Raw genomic sequence first — 22,559 nt, 5'->3', positions numbered from 1 at the left:
CCGTGAGCCACAACTACTGAGCCTGCGCGTCTGGAGCCTGTGCTCCGCAACAAGAGAGGCCACGATAGTGAGAGGCCCGCGCACCGCGATGAAGAGTGGCCCCCACTTGCCACAACTAGAGAAAGCCCTCACACAGAAACGAAGACCCCACACAGCCATAAATAAATTAAATAAATAAATAAATAAATAAAATAATAAAAAGGCAAGTATTGTGAACAAAGTGCCATGCTAATGGCAGGATACGGAGACAAATAAAGAAGCCAAGGCCATCCCTGACCCTAAGGAGCTTTAGAACCACTCTTACACTCCTTGGAGGGCATGTGGAGGGCTTCCTTGGAGACGGCTCGTCTCTGAGGATGCTCTTTTCCCTGCAACCTCTCTGTTTGTGTCTGCCTGTCCTCTCACACTCCAGATAGACAGGGTCCAAAGCCACTGCCGGTACTTTTCTAGTCGTTCCTTCACTATCACACACCCTGACTCTAGTCTCCTGTTCTCCCACCTCTAATTTTTACTTTTACTTTTCCACTGAGACTTCCAGCTCCTAAGATCGTCTCTTTCCTCCCTGGGCGCCATCCCTTCACGGCAGCATTTTTTTTCCTGGTTGAAGGTAGAGCCCACGTACTACATTTCAGGCATTATTTTGGCCCTTTATCTGTCCTAACCATCCCCAGTGTTGGATAAATACAACAATCTGCCTTCCCAGCTCTCACACCTAGTAAACATAACCTTAACAGAGTAAATTATCGACAATGCAAAAATAACTTCAATAACAACCCTCTCGATTTACAGTGTAGAGCTAATGAAGCATTTCCTTACTTATTAACCTCATTTGATTCCCACCACCCTAGTAAACAGGCACAGGAGAACTAGATACCCATTTAACAGAGGGGAAGCAAAGTTGCAGAGATGGGAAGTAACCTCTACCAAGGGCTCACAGGAAAGCTCTGGCACTGCTGAAACTGGGACCCAAATCTTCTCATATGTGGCCCAAGGCGATTTCCATTATCCCTAGGTTCTACGATCCCCTGCACAACAATCGACACACCAGGAACGGAGAGGACAAATCTTAACCTACACCAGAATTAGACCGGCATTTTTAGTTGATTTAGAAAGGGGGGAAAACTCAAAGAAAAAAGTTCTCCAACTGATTCTGGTAGAGACGATTAGCAGAAATATCTTGTAAAGAACGTGGGTGTCCTGGAAGACTCATCGTCGTCGTCATTATAATTTCTAATCATGCTATGTGGGCAGGTGTCCGTGCAGCAGAAACACCATTGGCACCCAGATTAGCAATTTCATCAGGAGACTAGAAACTATGTCTGCAGTTCTTAGACCTCAGAGCCTGAATCACAGCTTTCCCCTCCGGGATCAGCAAATAAACTGCCTATGCCTTAGCAAGGATTGTTAAGCCTGCCGAGGGAGGTCATCAAATATCAGGTCCATCAAAAAGCACACACTGGTGCAAAGTACAGGAGGCCTCCCGGGAGCCCGGAAATACCACTAAATGCAGAGACAGAAGGCCGGAGTTGTAGTCCCACGTTATGCCTCTAATTCACTGAGTAACTTTGAATGAATCATTTGCCTTCTTTGCATTTTTGTTTTTCATTCTCAGCTGAAAATTGAGAGTTGTTGAACTTAAACTATGGTTTTCAAATGAGACATGGGAGGAGGTCAGGAGGGAAGGCAGCCAGCAGTAGGGTTTTGGGCTTCCCTGGCTCTGTGCCCTCCCCTCTACTATAGCAGGTATGTTTTTATCATTTTACATTCTGGACTTGGGCCTGTCTGCAAGATTTAGCTTGAACAAAGGACCCAAGTCCGCAAAAATCACGGGCATGATCTCTGATAACTCATCAGCTCTCACATTATGATTCTACTCAAATATATTTTCTCTGGGCTAATCTTCTTTTTACTCAGGTTTATTTGATTGGGGGGAAATTGTATTGGTAGACTTTAAAAATAAATCCACTAATAACATACTCTGAAAACAGAACGTGAAGTATGTCTAATATTTTCTCATGCCTCCACATTAGTAGATACCAAGAGAGAATGTCCAAAGATGGCAGAAATGAACTAGAGTAACAGGAGAGAACCAGCCACAGATCCCATAATTATTTCATAGGGTTATTTATTCATACAAAAATATTTCTTAAGTACTTGCTATGTGACAGGCGCTATGGTAGGCTCAAAATGAATAAACAGAGAGGTTCCTATCCTCGTGATGCTTACATTATAATTGGATCTGGCATTTTAGAAAATTGTACATAGCCAAATAACTAAATCGAAAACAAAATGTATGGCATACAGCTAGAGAAATCTGTAAAGAAAAATGTATTCCTTATTTATATGAATAAGAAAACAGAAATGAAAATATGTGAATGAAGAGTCAAGCTCAATTAGAAAAATGACAACATAAACCTAGTCACAGTAGAAGAAACATACTATTGAAGATTTTAAAGAGAAAATAAAGAGTGGTACAGCCAATAATAAATGCAAGAACTATGTTTTGAATGAATAATAAAACTTTTTCTAAACTAATCAAAAAGAGGATAGCGGGGCCGGGGGGAACAAAACCACAAAACTGTAAATAATAATGTGGAAATAACCATAAACAGAGAGGAAATGAAAATAATTACAAGAAATTATTTAACTCCATGCAAATAAATTTGAAATAGGTGACTTTCCTAAAATACAATTAACAAAAGTGGCCACAGAAAAGATATAAAAGAAAATCAGTCCAATTACTATAGAAGAAATAAAAAGTTTTTAAAAAGCAAACACCTCCACCGCTCTAAAAAAGGCACCAGGTCAAGGCAGTTTCACAGAGGAATTCTAACACACTTTTAAAGAATAGATCATACAAATGTTATTTAAACTATTTCAAAAAGGAACAAAGAAAAAGAAAAGCTTCCAAATTATTTTTATGATGATTTAAGCATAATACTAATAGTAGAATCTGACAATGCAAATACACACACATATACACAAACATAATTTTGAAATAGTCTCATTTATGAAAATTGATGCAAAAATTGTTAATAGAGCACTGAGATCTAGATTCCAACAATACTAAAATAAAATAAAATGAAATAATGCACAAACTGTTACAAAGTGGATATTATTCCAAGAACACTAGCATGATTTCCTGTTTGAAGAATGTGTTTATATATTTCACCAAATTTATAGGATAAAAGAGAAAAACAACTCTTTTCTTAGAAAAGAGAAAAGGAGACAATGTATGATCATTTCCATAGTTTTCAAAAAGGTATTAGATAAACATTTAACAACGAGTCTCCACTTAAAAAAATAAGAAAACACTCTCAGAATAAGGATGGATAGTTTTTAACACAATCTATTTCTCAAAACAAAACCCAACATCACAATGAACAGGGAACATTATGAGCATTCCCATTAAAGTCAGAAAGAAGAGGTCATTCACTCTAACACTAACACTGCTATTCTATATTCATTCTTCTCTGGGTAGTAGACAATATAATTAGAAAAAAGCTGTGAGTTATAAAAATTAGAAAGAGAAAGGTAAATTATTGGCAGATGATATGATTACTTAATTAGAAACTAGAAAAAATTTTAATTATTCAAGGAATAAAAGAATTTAGTAAAGTGACTGTGTAGAAAAAATACTGAAACCAAGAAGCTACACACACTCACACACACACACACAATTAGTTAGATGGTATAATATAAGAAATAATTCCATTAACTAGAGCAAACAGAAAATACCTAAGAAAACAAACCTAGAAGAAACATGCATGGTCTACATGAAAAATTTAAACGCTCCTAGGGACATAAAAGAAGACTTCAACAAATGCAAAGGCATAGTGTTCTAAGAACAAGAAATAACAAATTTACAATGCATAATGCATGAAGTTAATGAACAAATTTAGGGCAACTCCCATAAAAATGTCAACAGGACATTACTTTTAAAACTGGACAAGTTCATTGTAAGGTTCATGGAAAAAATAAACAAGTGCTAAAAGACAAAAACTTGGGAAAAAAAGGAACTAATCAGAGAGTGAAGTAGCACCATCAGATAATAAAACATTACACAGCTACAGTAATTGATAATGATGCATGAAGTGACAGATGAATGGAACAAAAGGCCCCCAAATGAGGCAAATTCCTAAGTATTAAATATTTAAGTACTTAAGCATTAAAGTATTTAATATATAATAAAGGTGGCTTTTCAAATCAGTGTGGAAAAGATGGACTATTCAATAAATAGCTTTTGGACAGGTGGGTCTGAAAAAATATAAAAATGGATCCCTACCTCACATCTTTTACCAAAATGTAATTTCAATGAATTGGTGATGAGAGACAGAGAGAGAGAGAGACCAGATGAAACAACTAGAAGGAAAATTAGAAGATTTTTTTAAATGAAGTGGAAAAGGCATTTCAAAGTGTTACACAAAACCCAAAAGCCATAAAACCAAAAGATTGAACTGACTATATATATATTTAAATTTTGATCTGCAAGTTCAAAAGACAAATGCAAAATGGCAGGGTATTGCTCCTCCTATCACAGACTAAGGGTTCATTTTCTTAACTGTAATAAATCAATAAGCAAAAAATCCAACAATACAATAGAAAGGGAGGCAAAGGGCAGTTCACAAAAAAGGAAATACAAATGGGGATAGTCTATTTAAAATGATGCCCCAAAATCACTATAACAACATAAATGTAAATTAAATCTACAAGATACCAGACACAAGATACTGATATAGAAATCATCTAGATGTATGATTATATGAAAAAAGCAAGATGCCAAATAATGAGTGTAGTATGCTCCCCTTTGTGTAAATATTCTATATACACTGGGATATAAAGGAATATAAATACTTATATATGCTTGTTTATACCCAGTTTATTTCTACAAAGGGATATAAGGAACCGATAACAGTGCCTGCCTCTTAGGGGGATGAAAGAGCAGGCAGAGTCCAGAGATAAGACATTGATAAGAGTAAGACTTGCTTTTCATTACATGCATTTTTGTAACTTTTTAATTGTGTACTATCTTTTTGTGTTGATTCCTCAGATTAATTTTTAGTTTTCTTTAGAGAAAGTCTGACCAACAATGCGTCAGTGAGAACTTCAAATGGAGGGGAAGGAAGCCTGCTAGATGGCCAGCAACCTTCAAACTCTGCAACTGAACAGGGTATAGCGGAATGAGAATGACAAAGGTGTCAGGGTTTGAAGCCTAAAGCAGCTACTTAATAGCTTTGACTTTGGGGAAGTTCTTTATTCTTGCAATACCTCAGTTTCCACAGCTGTGAAACAGAAAGCTAAGATTCACACCTCAACAGAGCTGTGGTGAAAACTAAATAAGATAACAAGTGTAAAGCTCTTAGCCCAAGGTCTGGCAAGGAATATATGTTCAATAAACGTTAGCTCCCCGTACTATAAGGACTATTCCTGAATTAATAATAACGATAATAATAATAATCTTTCTAGTGCTGTTCTGCTCAACCACATCCATTCAACCAAACACCCACCCCCCCAACCCCTGGCCTCAGCTTCCCTTCCCACGGCCACGACACCCCAAGTCCCCATGAAGCAAGAGTTGAATAAATAATCACCAATTTTAAATACCACTCAGGAGAATGACTGGAAAACATCTATTTCAACTCCCACATTTCAGTGAGAAATGAGCAGAGGCCAGCTGTGGTTAAGTGGCAGCCCCAAGGGACGAACACTCAAGTCCCTGACCTCCATTCCATAGACGTTTCACCACATGTCATGTGTTGGCAAGGAATGGGCCTCTTTCCCTCAATTTCACTGGTCTCTCATTTTTAAAGGGTGCTTTGTTTTACCTCCAGAGAGCTCCCTTTTTACTCTCTAGCACACCCCTCAATCCAGCATCTCTGGCCTCTCTCTCCTAGTGAACTTGAATAGTCCCAATACACACAAAGTCATCTGTGTCAGGATGCCCAAGCACATTAAAGGACAAAATTACCCTTCTTGCAGCGTCATAAAAGGCCAACTTTGCCAGGCCTCCAGAAAAGGGAAAAAAAGAAAAAAATAGTTTTAAGAAATGCAGGCCCCTTCCCCTAGAATGTGATGACCTAAAAATGGCTAGTTTAGAGACCACGCATCCTCTGCGCACTGGGGTTTGTTAGTGGTGATGGTGGTGGTGAGGTTTTTATTTGTTTATTTTGTTTTATTTTTCTTTCTGTGTTGGGTCTTTGAGAAAGATTCTATTATGGTTGCTATCAATTCTCATTTAGAGAAATAAGGACAACGGTATTAATAATGAAACAAAAGTACTCCTTTTTACTCTCTGTGGTCTGCAAGGAGTTTCATATTCCACTCAGATCAGAACTCCATGTTTTACTGATGTGAAAGTGTGTGGTTTTTGCGATAGCCAAGTTCTTCTAATATTCAACTTTCTGTTGTTTCTTACTTGCAACTTACAGTAAACGAATCCCAATTTTTCCCCTTGGTCAAAATCAGCCCATTTTCAAAACAACCAGGCCACCTCAGACATGGCACTTTTCATGAATATCCTAGAGGCATGAGCCTATTCAGACCCAGTTTATTGCGTTAAACAATCTTAACTATGAAACAGATTGCCCAAATTGTATCTTTGGACTCCACAGAACATAATTCTTCTGGAGAAGCACAGAAGGAAGTCCAGTTCCGCCTTTGCTTTTCTCCCCTTTCCCCCAGACTCCTCTCAACCTTCACTCTTGGCTACATTTGGACAGAGAAGGCAGGGATCATCATTCTACGAGAGGAGAAAAAACACTGCTGTCGTCGCTCCCTTCCTCATCTTCCTTACCTTGGTTATGGTGATTTGTCTCGCACGGGGGCGTATTTCCCATCCTATCAAGCCTGGGAAATGAGGGGTCGCCAAAATTACGCTCCCTCACTTTGTATTAGAAGAAACTTAGGCTCAGAAAGGGCAACTGAATTGCCCAGAAGCTTCCAGCAAGAACTAGCAAGAACAGGGCCTCAACCCAAGTTTTATCTTTGGGAAACAAGATCTCTTCCACTCCCCACCCCGCCTGGGGAGAGCAGCCCAGAGTCTCCCTCCATCCTGTGTACATCGCTGGCTCCTGGCTGCTTTGTCATGACAGGCTCTGACTCCATTAGCAAGGCTGTACTTGATGGCACAACTGTTTCTGTCAGGGTCGGTTTTGGTGGTTCAGTGCCTGGGCCACACCAGCGGTTAAGTGTTTTCACTGTCACCCGAGGTCCTTCAGTTGTCAGATGTGTCACAAGCAATTTGTTACTCGTCATTGTTAAAGTTCCAAATGAATTGTTTTTATTTAGAAACTAGTGCTCTATCAAGGTTTATCCCTATGACATTGTCGAGCACACTCCCACTGACTCTCTTAAATGGAAGAACAAGAGGCAGAGCTATAGTTAGGTCTCTAGTTATTCCATGTAACCTCAGCCTGCCTTCCGTGGGTCACAGCCCATGGTGTTCTGTTACAGGAATATTATCTATCGTAAGAGTCTGTGATGAATAAAGGCTGAGAACTACTGCTATAGGTGGTGGGAGCAGAGTGACCTACAGAAGTTGGCTATCCTAGAAAGAGAAGAAAATATCTGAATTCCCTGTAGACTGGGTAAACCTCTACCATCAGTCCTGAACCTGTTCTATGGCCTGATCTTTGGGTAAAAAAAACTCAGAATGCCCTGCTTGTAATCCCTAGCTGTCTCACTAAAACACTGTACCCAAACAGGGTAAGGTGAGTGTGTTACCTGTGGCTCAATTTACACTTACACACACACACACACACACACACAGAAGGGATCCAGTCCAGCACAGCAGGTGAGCAAAAATGCCCCACAGTCCATTCAGTACATGTCAAGACAATTTATCCCAACAACATGCAAGTGATAAACAACAGTATTCCGAGTCTCAGTGAAGTCGGCATGACCATCACTGTTATCAGCTTCTCTCATAGAACCAAATATGCATTATCTGTCTTCTTCACTAGAATGTAGGTACCCCGTAATGAAGGACTGATTATTCATTCAAATTAATATTTACTAAGTACCTACTATGTGTCAGGCGCTAATCTAGATGGTGGGGATACAGCAAAAAAAACCCCAACTAAATTCCTGCCCTCATGGAGCTGACATCCCAGTGGTAAAGGCAAAAAATTCACAGACAGGTAAATGAACACATAACTTTCAGAGAGTAATTAATGCTCTAAAGAAAAATAAAACAGGGTACAGAAGATCGGGAGTGCCTGATGTGGAGAGAGAGGCTGTTATCTATATTGCTTCTACCTCTAATCACCGATTTGGAGCTTTTTAAAAAATACCCATGCCTGGGTCCCAACCCCAGATATTCTGATTTAATTAGCTTGGAGGTAGGCTTGGGAAAGAGTATTTTAAGAGTATTCCAGTGATTCTAACACACAATCAAGTTGAGAACCACTGGCATGCTTGGTTTTGAAAATGAACAGGCCTGGGTTTGAAACTCACCAGTTACATATGATCTGTGTGATCTCAGGAAAGATACTTAATCTCTCGGAGCTTCAGTGTCCTTACCTATAAATTGGGATAATAATAGTAACAGTACCTCTGGGTTACTGTAAGAATTAACTGAGGGGCTTCCCTGGTGGCACAGTGGTTAAGAATCCGTCTGCCAATGCAGGGGACACGGGTTCGAGCCCTGGTCCAAGAAGATCCCACATGCCACGGAGCAACTAAGCCCGTGCACCACAACTACTGAGCCCGCGTGCCACAACTACTGAAGCCCGCACGCCTAGGGCCCATGCTCTGCAACAAGAGAAGCCACGGCCATGAGAAGCCCACGCACCACAACGAAGAGTAGCCCCCGCTCGCCGCAGCTAGAGAAAGCCCACACGCAGCAACGAAGACCCAATGCAACCAAAAATAAAAATAAATTAAAAAAAAAAAAAAGGAATTAACTGATATATGTAAAGTCCAAAGAAGAGTGCCTAGGACATGGAAGGGACTCAGGAAGTGTTAGCCATCATTTACTGTTACCTTTAACAGTTAAAAATATGCACAGAAGATGCGAACTGGAGGGCTGCAGGTCAAAGCTGGTCCTTAGATGGGTTCTGTTTGCCATGTACAGTGTGGACTTTTAAAGCGCTTTGTTGTTGTTTTGAGCCAAAGTTGATGTTACTGAGTGAGATCATAAGTTGCATTTTTCTCCTTCCAAGAGGAAGTATCTCTTGCAATGTTTTAAATATATTTGAATGAGTTGCCAACATTTGAAAACCTAAACACTTCACATAAAAAAAATCTGACCATGCATTCCTATGTGCAATAACTGATCAGTGCCAGGCAGCGCCACCCTTCTCAGAGACAGCGCTCTCAAGCTCTCCATGTCCCCCACTACCCTCTTCCGCTCTCTCCCCAAGACACATGCTCAGACTGTGGCCAAGAACAAGTCCCATTTCATCAGCACACTTGCACTTTTATCTTACCTACGAAAAAAAGGAAAACAAAATATGGGAAAAGGAACGCTAGATAAAAGGGCTTTGTGTTTCAAGCAAAGGGACCAGAAGCATTTCTTTGTGGCAGTCAAGGATCTCTGTCTATGAACTGTGCCAGTGCAGTGTGTCTGTGTCAAAAGCGTGAAACTTACACATCATCTGCTCCCTCTTTTACATAAGCCACATGACTCTGTAGGCAAATGACCTCTCATATCCTGGGCACTGAAATAGGAGCTTGGCAAACATTAGCTCCTTTAATCCCACAACTCCAGGGGGTGCTTTCCATTACGACCATTTTCAAGATGAGGAAACCGAACCTTGGCAAGGATAAGCAACGGTCTTGGGTCACATGAATAATAGATGGCAAAGTTAGGTATGGAACCAGAACCTTCTGACGTCAAAGTCGAAACTTCTTCCACCACGCGATGCTCACTCCACCCAGGGAACGATTTAGTGTAATTTAACTACTGAGGTGAACAATAACTAGATGGGAAAATTCTTGGAAAGAACACCATTCGTTTGGAACAGGATACTCTCTCTCTGGCCAATATGCTTGCTGTCCATGCCATTGATGACGAAGGCCATCTGTGTCTTTTGGATGTTGTGAAACCTGCAGATGACACGATGAAACCTGCTCCTCTCCCTACCTTTTGTCCCATGTAAAGACAGTTCTACTCTTATATCTACAGCCCAACAGATTGCAAAAAAATGCCAAAAAACAAAAACCATCACCTTGTGTGTACAGGTGTGTGTGTATGTGTCGTGTTGACAAAGATCAAAACCAATGGCTAAAATGAAAGAGCAAGACACATTCAGGTTCATCTCAAACAATGTCTCTTGGCTAAAGCCTCCCTTGATTCACCTCATCAGAATTAACCTGCCTCCAGATTCCACACAGGTTATTTGTATCTAAGATTTCTATATCACATTATATTTATGTGTTGTATGTCAACATCCCCACCAAACTAGAATTCCCTGAGAGAACGAACCATCTTCTATTCACTTTTCTATGCCGTCCCCAATGCAGCCCTACCACCAATGTTATGCACAAAGCATGGCACAAAGTCAGATGCAAAATAAGAAAGAATTAAGTGAATACGTAAAGATAAGACTGACCATTTTCTATCCATGTTTCTTTAAGTAAATGTATACTTAGTATGAGTACCTACAGAGCTAGGCTTTGTGGAGATGCAAAGATTAATTTTTTTAAAAGCTTTGATTCAAGATGCTCACCATCTCCTGGGAGAGACAAATGTCTCTGGCGGTTGAGAGAAATGTACAAGATATGAAATTCTCAGGAGTTTGCTATAAACTTTAAGTGGTCAATTAAAATATACCTTACCCAAATAAATATGCAATTTCTTTCTCTGATAATTTACTGACATTTCTTTTTTGAAGTTACTGACATTTAACTATCAAAAGAGCTGTTAAGAAAGGTCTCAGCCATAATGAGGAATTCAACTTTTTTTTTAAGGAAATTTAAGAGAAAGTATCTTTGTATTTCAGCAATTCTGTAAAACCCTGACTTTTCTGACAATATAACTGCAAAGAAACTTGCGTCAAAACACACAAGAAAGAAAAAGATGCTCAAGATATTTCAAGTCTACAATTACTTGCTGAATACATGCTAAAGTGCCAGGAAATATGTTAAGCTCTCCAGGGAAACAGAGCTCAGTGTTTATTTGGGGTAACAATGAGATATGGGTCCAAGAGAAGACATTAGGATATAACTTGATGATAAGCAGCATACAAGAGGTATGGGCAAAAGGCTATGAGAGTCAAGGCGAAGAGAAATTACGTAAATTAGGACCTTTATTGATAAATGTGGCATCGCACTATGACAAGAAAACTAAGTTGAATAACTTGGTATTTGCGTTATACTCCTGGTTCTGCCAATAATTTGGTGACAGAACTTAAGCAAGTCACTGCCTATATTTTAGTTCAGTTTCCCCCATCATTAAAGAGACATATGGCCCTCCCAGTGGTCACAGTCTACAAATGTGGGCATTCAATTAAACGACCTTTTGAATTGGAGTTACAGCAAGAGAAAGCAAGTTCTCTACTGTGTTGTTTGAATCCATTTGCCCTCTTAGATGTTTGCCAATCAATAATTCAAAAGCAATAAATCTAGTAGCTACACGGAATTTGATGTTTTCATTATAATTTATACAACTGACTAAATTACATGCCATCCCATCATAAAGGCTAGAGTACTCCTACAAGATCAGTAGGGGACATATGAAGGTGGACAGATAATTACGGTGGATATCTACCAGAGTTCCCCCTCCATTCTATGGGCAGAAGGTACAGGACAAATCTAGGTCCAGCTGCCATCAGTCAATACTGATTCTTTTGGAAGGAAAAGTAAAAATTTTATTTCCCATCAGAAATGACCCCGGTGTATCTTTCCTGTGTCATCTCCCACTACTACTTCCTTGCAAACCTTTATTCATAAGCCAGTATTGGCCAAACTTGCCTTACTAAATCAGAATTTCTAGGGAAGGTACTGGGAATCTATATTATTAATAACCAACAATTTCAATGATTAGGCAGGTCAGGGAAATCCTATTACAGTATACATCTAAAGTACTCATTATTCATCACAAATGACCTGCTTCTTGTCAATGTGTGTGTTTCTTCTGCCTGCAGTGTGCTTCTCCCATCTCTGGCTGGTGACTTATATTTACCTATTCTTCAGGATCCAGTTAAAATACCACCTGATTCCTCTACTCTCATATGTGTATTCTTATCTCCTCTCTTGGATTATGAACTCTTAGAGATCAGAGGAGGAGTCTCATTCATTCATTCATTAGTTCATTCACTCAACAAATATTTATTGAGTGTTTGGCATCTACCACATGCCAGGCACTGTTCTAGGCACTGGTGACATCGCAATGAACAAGACAAAGTTCACAATTTCATGGGCATTCAAGTACTGGAGTTGGCAAACTGTGGCCCACAGACCAAATGTGGCTCACTGCATGTTTCTGTTAAAAGTTGTACTTGAAACATGGCCACACTCAGTTGTTCACGTGTTGTCTATGGCAGAGTTGAGTATTTTACACATTGTCTGATAGCAGAATGAGTAGCTGTGACAGAGACCACACAGACCACAGCGTTAAACTATTTACCACTTGCCCCTTTATAGAAAGACCCCTGTTCTAGTATATCACCACATAGCAGAGTGCCTGGTAGACAGAAGGCACTAACAAATGCTGAGAGAATAAACTGAAGATGGAAAGTGAGAAATAAGATCATGTAAGGCCATGCCACTCTCTCACTTCGTCCCAGCTTACCCCTCCCCCTAGAGGGGTGGGATAGGGAGGGTGGGAGGGAGACACAAGAGGGAGGAGATATGGGGATATATGTATATGTATAGCTCATTCACTTTGCTATAAAGCAGAAACTAACACACCATTGTAAAGCAATTATACTCCAATAAAGATGTTAAAAAAAAAAAAGATCATGTAAGGCAGGTCCTATTGCAGAGCTTCTTTTACCTACTCTCTATCTTCATTCCTAGTGATGTCAAAACATTAATAATTAATAATTGACAATTTCTAGGATGTTACTAGCAATGTTACAGTTTAGGATGATAAAAAGAGAGGGGATAAGTTTTCAAACCTATAGAAAATTTAAGAACTAAATAAATTTGCTGTGTCTTCAGAAGTCATGACTATTTCAGGTCCACCTGTGATCATACCAGCTGGTCTGGCAAAATATATTACAATAGCTGTTATGTCTGGCTTTCCAGAGCTTACAAAAGTTTGAGGAGAGTTGTTATTGTATTTCACTGGTTCGTCTGCTTCAAAAGATGCATCTTGTGGATGGGAACTTTGTGTCTTTCGGATCAAGCTGACTAAGAAGACTTATGTTAAATCAAACACAAACACAGAGCTGCACATGAGGAAAAACCCATTCTGTCAAATAAGTCAAGTTTATAGATTCAGTCTTATATCCATATCCTCAGAACTGTCTTCTTTATCATGTCCATATGCAAACCCTCTCATCTTTCAAGAAAAGAATTGAAAACTGCAGGATCCTTTTCAGAGGCTGAGTTACTATAAAATTTAAAGCGGAGAGCTGATATACAGCTAAGGTTTTACAAGTCTTCAGCACGGTGTCAGTGTGGTTTACTGCAAAGAGTAACAGTTTTAGAGTCAAACAAGTCTTAATTCCAAGAAAGCTGTGCCACTCGTTAACCATGTAAACTAGGAAAATTGTTTAGCTTCTTCAAGTCTCTGCCTCTTATCTACATAATGGGAATAATACAAGTTACATCACAGGGTTGATGTGAGAATTGAAGAAGATAGTTAAGCGCAAAGCAGCTTTCTTAGAATGAGAAGAAAATAGGTTTTCAGTAACAGTTGGTTCCTTTCTTTCCATTAACAAGTTCAACACAGGCCCCTACACCTCAACAATACCCTTGTTTGATATATCTAAATTCCCTAAAAATGTTACAATACGTTTATTAAGGCAATAAATTTGGAAAGATGTCATTTGCACATCTCTGACTTTTAATCCAAACTCAAGAAAATTCTGTTCCCCTCTGAATTTACTACTCAAAAGCTATAATATAGCTCTTGTTTAGTCTATCTCCTGGTGACTGATTTCTAGCAAACTATTACTTGAAACAACATTCCCCAAAATGCAATATACTAAGACCCTCCTGATGAGCATCATAGAATAGGTAATCAGGTCAGTTTTGAACATCCCCTCTGATTTCAAGGTGAAACAAAAATGGTCAAGTTCTAGTCATTTTCACTTTCTGGTTCTGGCGCTCTTGATTCCTGCGATCCCCTTTGTAAAATGTAACAAAGAAATGCATGTGCTTCCATCAAAATAGTCACCCTTCACTGTACAGATAGATATGGATAAAGATGAGCGATGGAGACGGAGAGAGATAAGTGAGTGGGTAGATAAAATGGCCAGGGGAGAGATGATTAGATGGATGATTGGATGGATAAGCGGAAGGATGGATGGGTGGGGGCATGGAAGTCAGGCAAATGTAGATGACAAGATGCCACACAGACATGTAGAAGTTCCTAAAGAGAGGCAAAGAGATAAATCTATGACAAAAAAAGCTCAATCTCAGGACTGAAATACTAGCACAATTCCCTCTCTAGCCCACTGCTCCTTAAATCTCCATTTTTAAGACTATCCAAAGGTTTCTCCTCATCATTACATCATCATATTCAAATATGTGGTAACCATAGTATTATGTATCTGCCCAGCAATGGAAATTGAACCCTTTGGGCAATACAAATTGACCATATCCTCCTAGTAAGAGAAAACAAAAATTCTTCCAGAAGGCATCAAGCAACTTTTCTAATGCAGTACATTCATGAGACTACCCTTACTATGTTTCAATGTCTAAATGAAATTATGAAAATTATGTCTCTAATTACTGTTATGTTAATTAAGAGAACGTGGCCTAATAGATTTTGTTACTGTCAGAATTTTCTCTAAATTCACAATTCACAGGTGTAATTTTACCTTAAAACTGAGATCATAACTAAAAGTACTGCTAAACTCCAGCCCAATATATATTACTATAGGATGAAGTAAAATACGTCAAATTCCTCTACTGTAAAAACAGTGTCAAGGGCCCCTGCCTTGTTTTAAAGCAAGTTTTCTTCTTGATAAACAGTCAGCACTTAATAATAGAAACAATGGTCAAATATATCACAATAAATGCAAACACAGCACTCACATAACGCAATATCACGCAGTGATTAAAATATGTACTTTTGAAGAATGTTTAATGACACGGGAAAATGTTTACACTAAAATATTACGTAAAGGAAACATATACAACTAAACATGTGTAACATGACCCCTCTTTAAAAAAGAATAGAGTGGTTATATGTGTAAAATAGAACGGTGGTTATCTCTGGATGATGGGTTATGGGGGTTTTAATTATCTTCTTTGTACTTTTGTGAACTTTAAATTTCTAAAATGAGTGTATATAACTTTTATATCTGAAAAAGAAAGGTTTATTTTGTTTTAGGAAAATGTCCAGCAGCTGTGCTAAGGTAACAAATAGGAAGGGTTTGTTTGATTTTCCTGTTTACATAGTATTTTCATATGCATTAGTAGCTCATCTGATCTATTCAACAATTCAGAGTGATGGGGTCAAGGATCCCCACCGACAGCGAGCAGTCAAGCTCATTTAGCAAAATGGGACAGAGCAGACCCAACTCAAGGTGTCCTGGTACATTATCACCTTCTTTACAAGGTCCATTCATTTATCTCAGGAAAAGAGTTTTCTTTTTCAGGGATTTTTTTCTAAAGGGGCTCCAACCTTGTTTTGCTTTCCTCCCAACCCCAAAGTGTCAACATTCTATTAAAAAAAAAAAAAAAAAAAACTACACATATAAGCATACCTGGGCTCCCTAACACCTCACCCCAGAGTGGGAAGGGAATACTGTTCAAGAATGACAAAATGTCCCACTGTTGCTATTTTCAAAGCATATAAAGCCAATTATCCTAATGGGACCAGTCCAATCTATGAAGGGCATGTCCAGGCACAACTTTTTTAAAAGACACGGTCTGACCTAGATAAAGAAATCTGAGACAAGGATTCGAAAGCTGCTTAAGATGACAGGATACTGAGGGAGGCTTCGAGTCAGCAGCATCAAAGAAGCACCTCAGCTCAAATCTTGCTGGTCTTGGGATGACTCACCAGCACTGCTGTGATGCCTTCCTGCTCCATTCATCACACAAGTTTTTTCCATTAGAATTTATTGCCGAGGTGCTCCCCAGTAAGGCGGTAAGATCAACTCTGCAGTTTTGGGTTTTTTTTTCTTTTTTTCTTTTTTTTGGCTGCATTGGGTCTTTGTTGCTGTGCACGGGCTTTCTCTAGTTGTGGCGAGCGGGGGCTACTGTTCGTTGCGGCACGCAGGCTTCTCTTTGCAGTGGCTTCTCTTGCTGCGGAGCATGGGCTCTAGGTGTGCGGGCTTCAGTAGTTGTGCACAGACTTCAGTAGTTGTGGCTCGCAGGCTCTAGAGTGCAGGCTCAGTAGTTGTGGCGCACGAGCTTAGCTGCTCTACAGCATGTGGGATCTTCACAGACCAGGGATCGAACCCGTGTCCCCTGCATTGGCATGCAGATTCTTAAGCACTGTGCCACCAGGGAAGCCCAACTCTGCAGTTTTAAAATAGGGAAGATATGACTGAAAAGTCATAACACTGATTCCACATACTACACTCAAAAAAGCCCAAGGAGAGTAAAATGTCAGTTGAAGGAACACTGGCCTGCATTTCACCTCCACCACTAAGTAAACGCACCAGAGTCCGTTCTGGATTTTTTACTAAAGAATTAGCTGATTCTGACAAAACCTGGTGCATTACTAAAGGCATAAGACAGATTAGTTAGGTGGGGAATATATAGAGGAAAAGGCTGGGTCTGCTTAGGGCCTGGGGGCAGGAATAGAGGTTGTTTTCGTAAAAAGGTTGAACCCTATAGAATAAGATAGAGCCCCATGATTGGCCTCATCTTTAGTGGGGATGAGCTAAAAACTCCTGCTCTCAGTCCCTGTGCTGTGGAAACTTCTAGAACAGAACCCATAGCACATACATGTGGGAACAACGAGAATTGTGTTGGGCAAAATAAAGACTCATTTTGGGCATGAGCCTGGGGAATACAAGAAGCGGATGGTCAGGACACCGAGCCTTGGTTCCCTTACAGCGTCATCCAGCTTCCTCTCCGCCCTCCTTGACTCTCTTTTCAGGCCCTGAGTTTGTCCTTCCCGTCTTGGAATCCACAGCTTAAATATCTTTTAAAAAGCTTTACCTCTAAGCACTGCACAACATAAGTAAACTGAAAAGGGTAGATTTTGAGCTGGAGTGCCCACTGGAATTACCCAAAAAGGTTTTCAAAATGCAAATGCCCATGTCCATACCCAAAGATTTAGGGATGCAGGCTGAAAATCTGAATTCTAGTAAAACTTCCCTAAGGGATGCCAATCCACAAATTCAGGTGAGAAACTACTGCTGTAGGGAGCAATCACCAAACTGGGAACTCAGGAGAACCAATGGGAAGCAAAGCAATGGGGTACCTGGGCTAGTGTCCCCAGGAGGACCAAGTGGCCCATAGGTAACCTGCATTCATGGTGGGCAAAGGGAGGAAAGGAGGACCGGAGAGTAACCAGGGCAACAGACAGGTGTCCCATGGGAAGAGCAGTCCTGTCAAAGATCTCCAGAAAAGAGGATCCACTTAGGAGACATGGAATGAGATAAACAGGGAAATTTGGACAGGATTTAGGTTTTGCAGGGATGGGTTTGCAAAAGGTATTCACCTCAAGAAGGTTAATTAATCAATTTATATAATATATTCAATTTATTATCTTGAAAACAGACAGGAGATAAAAATAGATGAGCATATCCTCTGCACATTTCTTTAAATATTGCTGTAACAACAACAGGATCCGGAAGAACCCTGAATGGAAAGAAATTTGTCATCGGCCCCCAAATCAAAGATGTATAATCCATCATGGCCACTAAATTTCTATGACAAATCTCTTCGGGCAAAACAAGGTACAGCGCTTAGCTAATTACAACTCCCTGATCCCTTTGGATGTCAAAACCAAGTCCAATTCATTTGTCTTATGAGTCCCTATAAACAAATCCTGTTGTTTCACTTCAATATGAAAGCCCCAAAATAAAACAAAAGGTTAATCTGTCTGATGAAACCTGGTCCAGGTGTACTAGGATAATGATCTTCACATTTGTCTATCATTGTTTCATCTGTAAAATGGGAATAACAGACTCCTCTCCACAGTATAAAAAAGAAATAATACCCTAGGCAGTTGCCAAATAATGAAACACTTAGCTCTAACTGCTAAATAAATGACTTACATAATTAAGAGCTACGTTTCCTCTGTTTTTCTAAAAGCAACATCTAGTTCCTAATTTGCATCATCAACCTATTCAAACCTGAATTGCAAGAATCCCTTCTGCTTTATCCAGAATTCCAAATATGGAATTTATCTATTTGATTAGATTTTCCCACTTCTGTTATCATTATGGAAGCTATGCCTTTACCCTGTGGATTTCTTTATCCTATGACATTCTCTGGAAAAGAAGTCTGGGAGGGATGCAAAGAGTCTGATATTCACATGTGAGGTCTGAAGTTGAACACTGAGGCATGGTTGCTATTTCTGAAATGGGGGCTGATTCTGTGACTGGTGGACCATAGACCCTGAGACCTGTTTACTCTAGTTTGAGTTATCTAAGTGTGTCCTTCAGTGTTTCCCAAATAGATGAACCAGCCTGAATGACTGCATTACATTATTCTCTGCTCAAAAAACTGTCCCTCACTTCACAATACAGCTCTGTCCTTCCTTCCAGCCTCTCACTATTGCCCCTAAAAAAACTATGTTGGGATCTGGGTAAGAGTGGGGGTGGTGAGGAACCTGGGGATGGCAGAACATCTCTTTTCTACCTTGCTTCATGCCTTTCCATGTTGGACTCTCTCCACCCCCCTTGTCCACAGGGAAGAAGGAGTGAGTTATCTAATTACTGAATCTGGAGAAGGAACTGGGCATGGGCAATTCAGCCCCTTCCTCCCAGTCTTAGGATGTACCTGACTGCAGGGAGCATACCCTCCCTGCGGCTCAAGGTGAGGAATTTCACAGGCCAAGTCCCCTATGAGGGAGTTGTCACAGGTAGAAGATATACGAGAGGAAGAGGGTAACTTTGATTCAGGGATGCTGTGTTAACAAGCCCACTGAGCTAACAGGCCTAAAGCCCATTCTCCAACTAGTCTTTATCTCCAGCTGCCTGACGCTGCATTACCTTCAACTGGTTTCTAGATGAACACACAAGAACAGGAGGCAGGATAGCAAATGGTGCTGGAACTGATGCCTAAGGGCCAAGGCAGAGGCTAGATTAAGCCTCAACGAACCCCCTCCAACCCCGACATATCACCTAGTCTAACCACACTGAACATACCCGACCTTGCACGTGACCTTGCACGTGGTACTTTGGGGCTTCTGCCTTCACTCACACTCCTCATTCATCCTCGAACTACCTTTCCAAATCCTTCACGGGCCCCACCCGACCCACAGGCCAGGATTACCCAGCCTTCTCAGATGCGGCCAACCTCAGGGACCTCTCCATTCCCTGAATCCTCACTGCTCATTCTCTCTTGGTCTTGATCACTGTAATCACAGACGTTTTTAAGTGTAAGTCTAATCTCTGGGACAGAGTCTTAGTTCCTTCACTGTCAAATCCCAATCACCTCCTCCCCATCACTCCTCCACTGGCAAAAGTTAACTAGTGTTTATTGAGAACTTATTTTGTACCAGGCATGAAACTAAGAGCATTATGTTCACTACCTTGTTTAATCTTCCCTAGGAAGTAGGTACCGTTATCCTTCTCTAGAAGGAACAGGGTCTGTGCTCAAAAAGGCTCATCATGCCAAGCACATCTCACTGTGTCTGGTGTAACTATGGGAGATTTGCAGACTTGAGACAGAACAGCAGATGGGGATGGGAAGTGAGACTCAGGGGGACTAAATTCAGTCCCAAACTGAGGGTTCCACCTTCACTGCCTTGACCTTGACCTTCACCTACACTTGCCCCTGGCTTTAAGGAGGAAAAGAAGTCTCACTTTAAAAAAAAAAAAAGAAGAAGAAGTAAATGGAGAAAATAAAAGTCCAGGTGGTCATCACTCCATGAAAGGTCTAACTGATCAATGTGAAAAGGCTCCCCAACCTGAATCCTTGCTCTGAAAACAGAGGTCTGGATCACTGTGGTTTTGTCATGAGATGAATAACAAGCCCCGAGGATTGCTCGAATTACAAGGCCCAGACCAGATCCACTCAAATATAGCTGGAAGCTTTCTAGTAACTCTTACTGTGCATGGGGAATGAGCTGCTCAGAGAAGTGACTCACTTACTGGAATCCGTGCTGCCTGCATTACTCAGCTGATATTAATACACCCACTGGTTCATTAAAGTTTAATTGGCGTTCATGTGAATTGGTTTCACCGGATACTTAATCAAAGAGAAGTGTTTGTGTATGAAGCGTTCACATACAAAGCTAGAAAGCACAGCTCTTCTCCAGCCTCTGCACACTTTCACCGGCTGCTCTTCTAACTCTGTTGACACAGTAAGTTAGTCAGAGAGGGTGGGACAGTGATCTTGAAAAGAGAAGGGGGAAAAGCTGTCCAAACACAAAACAGGAATCAGTGATAAATCCTCTGTACTGCACTAGACACGGTTCCCTAGCTCATCAGCGACAGTCTGACACCGGCCAGGACTCAAATGCCAACTCCTCAATACAACCTTGTTCCTTTCTGTAGTTCATTATCAAAACTGCAAGGCTCCTTTTCTCCCTGGGCACCTGTCTCCCAGCCGTACATCTTTATTTTTCAAATGGGTGGATAAGGAAATTAACCATCATTCAACATAATCACACACTTTTCTTGTACTGACAAGCAAACCATGAACGCAATCCCAAACGCCTATTTATACAATCAGGGCTGTCAGTACCCTGTTATTTCTTATCGGATATCTCACTAATCAACATTTCTGGAAATACAAGTTTTTAAAGCTCCTGAAAAGACCATGCATGAAGTTGGGGAGAAAAGATTTCAAGTCTGGTGGCTCTGGTTGTATTATCAATTTTTCCTTAGGGATGGTCACCGTTGTACGCATGACTTCCTGGCCCAAAACAAATCAAGGTGGGTTAAAAACTTGACACTCTAGACTAACCCTCAGAGACTGTAGGTTGAAAGGCAATGTACTGATTTTTTTTAATAGCTTTATTGAGATTTGATTCACACACCATACAATTCACCCATTTAAAGTCTACAATTCGGTTTTTAAAATACTCACAGAGTTGTGCAACCATTGCCACAATCTAATTTAATAACATTTTCCTTGCCCCAAAAAGAAACCCATACTCATTAGCAGTCACTCCCTACCCCCCACCCCACCCCTGCCAGCAACCACTAATCTACTTTCTGTCTTTATAGACTTTACGAATTTTCCTACTGTAGACTTTTCATATAAATGGAATCACATAATATGTGGCCTTTTGTGACTAGCTTCTTTCACTTACCGTAATGTTCTCAAGATTCATTCATGTATCAGGACTGCATTCCTTTTTATTGCTGACTACTACTCTGTTTTATGGATATACCAAATTCTGCTTAGCCATTCAGCAATCCGCCTTTTAAAAATAAAATAGATCTACCAAAGAATAGCAAATTATTTAGCAGCACTCAGCTTGGCAGATAATTTGCTAATCCGCTTCATGATCCAGTCACCATCAGACATGTAAGGTACGTGGGGTTGTAATAGGGCCTCACACATGTGGGAAGAGGCGGCAGAACCTAGCAGCCTCAGCCTTTCGAAAGTGAAAGCTCATCACGATGACCCATCTGCGCATGGCTTCACAGTTTACAAAGAGCTTTCACTGGCGCCATGTAGCTAGACAGTGGTTCCTTGAGGAAGGAGCTGCCATGTCTGCATCTCTAACTTCCCCAAGGCGCCCAGCATCACTTGGAATGCACTGGACGAACAGCACAAGCATCCACTTCTCTCTCTAGGAAAGCCACCTTTTTCAGCTTCTTAAGATATGACCCAACTACTTAGTGATAAGCACCTACAATGTGCCAGGCACTATCATGGTGATTAATAAGATATGACACCTGCCCTACAGGGGTTTAAAATCTAGTAGAAAAGACCAAAGGAATACACACAGGACAAATCAGTGCCTGATGAACAGAATTAAGGGTCTGAGAGAAACTGAGAGAAGGAAATCTCTAGCTTATTACATCTCACTTGCCATGCTAGTGATTTCATTTCTAACCTTGTTTGTAGAGTGGGAGCTAATTACAACATGACAATCGTAGATAGTACATAGACTTTCATGGAGATAGAGAATTCATAGCTATGAGTGTCCTGAAAAAGTACAAACTGATCTGCATCTGGAGCATAAAACAGAGCCAACTTCAGCACGCACATGATTAACATCACCAGATAATGTAGACCAAAAAAGCAACCATCCAAGATGGAAAGTCAAGGGGGTCATCTGTCCAAACCAAAGGAATTTCTGCCTCCTTCAAAGCAGGCTTTTTAAGACACTGTCAGGAAGCTGGCAATTCACCCAG

The 22,559-nt window shown here is 40.4% G+C and overlaps 1 protein-coding gene across 8 annotated transcripts in view; it reads right to left on the bottom strand.

Annotated features, from left to right (window-relative positions):
* The window catches only part of LOC118894686 (LIM domain containing preferred translocation partner in lipoma), a 697,996-nt gene that overhangs the window by 537,780 nt on the left and 137,657 nt on the right, over window positions 1-22,559 (bottom strand). The gene's annotated exons all lie outside the window — the stretch shown is intronic.

Source organism: Balaenoptera musculus, chromosome 4 (genome assembly GCF_009873245.2).
Source record: "Balaenoptera musculus isolate JJ_BM4_2016_0621 chromosome 4, mBalMus1.pri.v3, whole genome shotgun sequence".
NCBI lineage: Eukaryota > Metazoa > Chordata > Mammalia > Artiodactyla > Balaenopteridae > Balaenoptera > Balaenoptera musculus.
This window is presented reverse-complemented; position numbering and strand designations above follow the sequence as displayed.